General features: G+C 40.6%; 1 protein-coding gene across 2 annotated transcripts in view; it reads right to left on the minus strand.

The window, feature by feature from the left end:
* LOC137259851 (sodium- and chloride-dependent glycine transporter 2-like) overlaps positions 1-1662 on the minus strand; it is a 44715-nt gene extending 43053 nt beyond the window's left edge. The window contains exon 1 of one of the 2 annotated variants that reach the window (XM_067797477.1): positions 1525-1662. The gene's annotated coding sequence lies outside the window, so the exon portion shown is untranslated. The remainder of the gene's footprint in view (positions 1-1524) is intronic. The other variant, XM_067797480.1, reaches the window with a different exon arrangement.
* Between the last annotated feature and the right edge of the window lie 4338 nt (positions 1663-6000).

Consider the following 6000-nt stretch of genomic DNA (forward strand, 5'->3'; position numbering starts at 1 on the left):
GTCGAATGTACGTTAAATCATTTAGGTCTTAGTAATATTTTCAGAAATCCAGAATACATTAACACTGAATGACTGGTCTTAATGGTAGAACTAGTCTTAAAAAAGATCAATTTACTCAGCGCTGGTTGTCTTTAATGAATAACAGCTTCAAGACTCTTAAAAGACTATAAAAGACTCTCTAACATTTGAACGTTACGTCTTTCTTCCAACCAATATTTATATGCCAATTCTGAAATTCAAAACAACTAACCACCTTCGACCCAATGAGACTGACCGCTGGGAGGGTAGGAAAAGAGAACATAGATCATGTAAGTTATGCGACTCCCCCGCAATAGCCGATGAACTTCATTAGGGAGGGTATAACAAGAGAACATAGAACATGTAAGTTATGCGACTCCCCCGCAATAGCCGATGAACTTCATTAGGGAGGGTATAACACGAGAACATAGAACATGTAAGTTATGCGACTCCCCCGCAATAGCCGATGAACTTCATTAGGGAGGGTATAACGAGAACATAGAACATGTAAGTTATGCGACTCCCCCGCAATAGCCGATGAACTTCATTAGGGAGGGTATAACGAGAACATAGAACATGTAAATTATGCGACTCCCCCGCAATAGCCGATGAACTTCATTATTTACTGCGATGTAGTTACTTCATCAATATTTGACTAAAATATATTCTTTCACGATATCTCAAATGGTAAAATCTGGCTATCTTGAAGCAACTAATGTGTACAAAGAAAAGAGCAGAATTGAAAAAGCTCTCGATGTTTATTAATTGTGTACTATCACACTTTAAATACTAACTATGTTCCATCTGGTTAGTTTCCATGCAATCCGATATGAATGTGAGCCCCAATCATAGTATCGCTGATATCCATTTTCCCTCATGGAGCGAAGAAATTACTTCGTAGCAGCACTGCATACTGTTATACCCTCCTCCTGCCTCCCTCCTGCCTCACCAGCAAAATTGGTTGCACCCGCAAATTCTAAATTGTCTGAAAATATTCCCCCATCATCGTCAGCTTTTCTCCTGGGAAGGCACTTATCACGCATAATGTTCCGACAGGCCAAGAGTTTCGCTTCAAAGCGTTTTAAAATCTGCATATTGGCCATATGACGGCACTGCCTAATGATGATGTTGTCACCGTCTCCTCTATTTATAAGTGCACCCTGGTTGGCAGTGAACTTCGTCGATGTGAAAAACAATGTGAGAATTGCTGGGAAGTGCGGTATTTTAAAGAATTACATGGTCTCGTGCGACATAGCAAGGGATATTAATCCAAGCCTGTTATTTACTCGCACCAGGAGTAAGAACCCTCCAAGAACAGGACTTACAGTGCTTTGGCTATTTGCATGGACCCAAACGGGATTTATACCACTCATTCAGACGTTGATGATGGTACACACAGTTACTACAGAGTTCCTCGCCGAATTCCACAATTAGTTAACGGTGACTTTTCATTTCATTCCCTAGAAAACAGCCACGTTGGCACATAAAGCAGAATTTACAACCTACCTTAAAGTGTATCTCAAAGACGGCGTACCACTAAGACTGTGTATGTCCAGACAACAGCGTTGTGTACGTGTTGTGTACTGCAGCCTCGTTGTTTACTGCAAATGTGGAAGCAAGCTGTTGCAAAACATGAAGAGTAATATGTGTACTCTATGGACGTTATGCAAATATAATTCATAGTGGACATAAAATTGCTGTTGTGCTGGAATTACAGTCAAGATTTACGATCAGAATCGACAACATTCACGTTGACAGTCAGGTTACAAACACGTGGACTGAATGAATGTTTGATGACGTTGCCTAAAGAAACATCATTTGTTGTTTGGGTTCAACAAATGGATTCGAATAATATCAACATTAGATGGAAAAAATAACAAGGGAAACCACTCCCCCAATTTGTCACGGTGACAGTTTGTCGGAATATATCAAATGTATAAGCTAAATTGACCGACATAATGGACAGAGGCCATTACAGGTGTCAGTCAGTCTTTTAAGAGGATGATAAAGACCTCGCTAGCAGATAATGAGGCAAATTTAGAGACTGCACTGTTGTGGATGTTACTGATACAGTATCCATAGTTTGACCATAGTTTAAGCTCTGTTCAAAGGAATCCATGGTCATTAGCTCTCTGGCCCATCTCAGTGTTTCTATTGTAGAATATAAGTCTTTGTGGTCTGAGAAAACGCTTCTTCATTCACGATGTAGCATACAGTTTTATGGATGACAAATTCTTTATCATTGCATAGAAATACGTTTCGGCGTTGATTCCTTTTAATATCCCATTCTTTGATTCTTCAAGCTTGTCTTAGTTATTATTTGCATGAGACCGATATCCAGGTCAGCTGGTCAAAGGCGATTTGTTTTGTTTTGTTTTGTTTTTTTCTCAATCTCATCGGCACGACATATACTCTTAAAAAAGTAGGGGAAATTGAAATTTGAAGTCTGATAGAAAGCAAACCCACTAGGGAACGTTACAATGACATTCATTTTGTGTACGAAGCATCACTTCACGTTATCACCACACGCAAGCACAATGCAAGAGAAACACTTGAACAACGTGGGAGCCTACTACACGTGCACGGGATGTCTGAATGTTAGCGGTTCAAACAGGCAGGTCGATAAATCACTGTAGACCATTTTCCTGTAATTTTCTTGCATCTGTGCATGGTCAGGGTTTTCAGAGTGAAATCACACACTACTGACTGAAAATTGTAAACATGAAATTTTCATGTCATACTCCAGTCACCTTACCAGGGGAATACGTGAACGAACAGCTTTGCTTTGAATGAAATCCATGTGGTGATGCATTCTCTAAACATTCATTATTATTGTCTCAACATTGATTCAATCCCATATATCTCCCAATTTCGACAATCGTACATTGACAGTACAGTTCCAATTCATGTTTGAAGAGTATACCTCAACTCCCGAGGGACCATACAACTCTTGCAACCACCGAGTTAATGTGGCTTTCTCATCCTTACGAGGTACCCATTCACAGCTGGGTGGACTGGGGAACATACTTGTCTACCTTTACTTGCAAGTACATGTATTCATGTCACCATTTGGTCATTTACTAACGGGCCCATGCATTCCTTTAAACGCACAGACTTGTGTACTGTACACAAGGGGTTGTGACATCATTGAAAGCATCTACATGCAAGTTGAGTCCAAGGGTATTTTTAACACCTCGATATCGACATCTCAAGGTCACTGGATCACTAGCCTGGTGCTTTAAACAGCTCGCCCTGTCTCGTTTAGCGGCGATTGTCTAAACTGAAAGCAAACACCATCTTTTTACAAAGATACATGTACATCCCCATTCAGACTGTCTCTTTGTACTTACTGGTCATGACCAGTATCTCCGTTTGGGGCACCCGTGGCGAGCCACCTCCTCGTGGTGGGTGCTTGGTAACGCCAAGAGCTCGCCAACACCCCCGTAGTGGACCCGGGGGATATTTGGTCCACCAACCCGTTTGCCTGTTTCGGTGGAGGGGGGGATCCTGGTGGTTGAGGGCAATATGGGCCTGCAATCGTGTTCCTGTTGCTCAATACACCGCCTAGACGGGTGGTCGAATGAGCCCGGTTTGTCCAATCCGCTGGTCATGCCAAGCCCTGTGCGTGGATTATGTAATTTCACAAATTTGATTTTGTATTGTTTCAATTTTGGTCTTGGCTTTTCACTCATATAACACTTGTAGATTTGAAAAGTGATGTTATTAACTTTGCCTAGAGTCCCATGCCCAGAAGGCGGTGGCTCATGGGCCAATCTGGTAGATCGATTAATTTTCTATTAATCTTCTGCTGGTGTATACCATTTCAGTATCCTTGGTGATGCCAGTCGGGGACCCACTGGTGTATAGCATTGTCCATGTGATACTCGGTGGAGGGTAAGGAGCTGGGATGGTGAACTTTCTATTATTAACCATGGCTCAACCCAAAAAACATAAACGAGCACTAGATGAGCGTTTGTCCTCTGATGAGGAAAATATCATAAACAGATATCCAGATACATGGAGTAGATTTTTTGCTGTATCTTCGACTGATGGTGAACCACTCAAGCTAAATCCGTTTGCCACATCAAAAGCAATTTATGGACTTGTTGGTGATGCCCAAGCTGTTAGAAAAATTAGATCAGGGTTTCTCCTCATAGAGTGTAAAACAGCAAAACAGTCAGCTACCCTCATAGCCACAAAACAGCTTGCAAATACTGTAAATACAAACACATACATAATTTCTTTTTCTCAACCCCAACACCCAAAGTACATAAAAGCTGGATATTGTAACATCGAAGTGGAACAGTATATTCCAAACCCACTTCGTTGTTACAAATGTCAAAAGTTTGGTCACGGTGCCCAATCCTGCAAAAATCGTGCAACATGCTATAGATCAGGTAAAGATGATCATGAAGGTTCTGACTGTTTGTCTTCTCCAAAATGTGTCAGTTGTCTCGGAGATCATATGTCTTCGTCAAAGACATGCTATGTCTGGAAACGTGAATATGAAATTGTCAAAATCAAAATCCAAAAGAATGTCACATATCATGAGGCAAAACGTTTAGTTAATGTAGCCTCCCCTCGGTCATCAGGTGTACCATATTCTGCAGTTGTTGCTCGCCCCAATACTAAGTCTGTTCTGTCAGTTGCATGTCAGACAGACATCACCTGGGTTAAAGCTGACAAACACAATTTAATTGCATCAGATTCAACTGTTGATAAACACCATGCAACATCAGCTTGCCAGACTGAATCACAAACAATATCTCCTGTTGTGAAAAATCCTTGTCAAAAAGAAGATTGCAGACAAATATCTGATGAGTACAAAAGGGATCACGTGATCCTGTACAAAACATTTAGAAGACATCGACGTCTCTCCTCATCCCTGTGCGCGAAATAGAAGCAGTTCGCCTCGGGAGGGGAAAAGTCGGTCCCCAGTACTGCCACCGGCTATAAAATGGACAATAACTCCTTAATCCAGTGGAATTGCGGAGGACTTAGGACCAATTTTAATGAAGTACAATTACTAGCACAGGAATTTAAACCATCAGCATTTAGTTTTCAAGAAAAGTACTTGAAACACAATGATAAGTTCGAATTGCGTAAATACCATTCTTATCATTCTTTTTCACCCCGTGGTGACAAAGCCACTGGTGGATCTTCCATATTGGTGAGACACGGTATTATTCATAGCCCTGTTCCTCTTAAAACCAATATTGAGGCTGTTGCTGTTCGTCTTACTTTACATATAACCCTTACTCTTTGTTCCTTGTATATCTCCCCTTCGTCCATTCTCCATGAGAATGATCTTCAAGATTTGTATGACCAATTACCAAAATTCTGTATCGTGATGGGTGATCTCAATGGACACAACCTATTATGGGGAAGTCCTAATACCAATAGTAAAGGGAAAGTTCTTGTAGAGTTTGTATCTGATAATAATTTATGTATACTCAATGATGTCTCTGACACATATTTACATCCTGCAATGGGAATATATTCTTCCTTAGACCTGTCACTCACTGATTCAAACGTTTATAATGAGTTTGAATGGTCCGTCCATTATGATCTTTGTGGTAGTGACCATTTTCCAACAGTACTTACAGATATTAACCCTTCCGATGATCCGCCTGTAAGAAGATGGAATTTTTCAAAGGCCAATTGGCCATTATTTCAGGCCACCTGCCTTAAGGAACTTAAACCAGACCTTTTCATGAATGTACCTGATCCGGTTAAAATGTTCTCAGAGAAACTAAAACATGTAGCTGATAAAACTGTTCCTAAGTCCTCTGTAAATCCGCATATTCGTAAACCATGATTTAATGATGAATGCCAACAGGCTAGGAAAAAGAGGAAGAAAGCAGAGAAATAAATTCGTCTTCATCCCACTGTTCATAACTTAAATAATGTAAAGAGCAGTTACGCTAAAGCTCGACGAACGTTTAAACACATTAAACGTCATACTTGGAAAAATTACGTTTC

This window comes from Haliotis asinina, chromosome 13, assembly GCF_037392515.1.
Source record: "Haliotis asinina isolate JCU_RB_2024 chromosome 13, JCU_Hal_asi_v2, whole genome shotgun sequence".
Taxonomy (NCBI): domain Eukaryota; kingdom Metazoa; phylum Mollusca; class Gastropoda; order Lepetellida; family Haliotidae; genus Haliotis; species Haliotis asinina.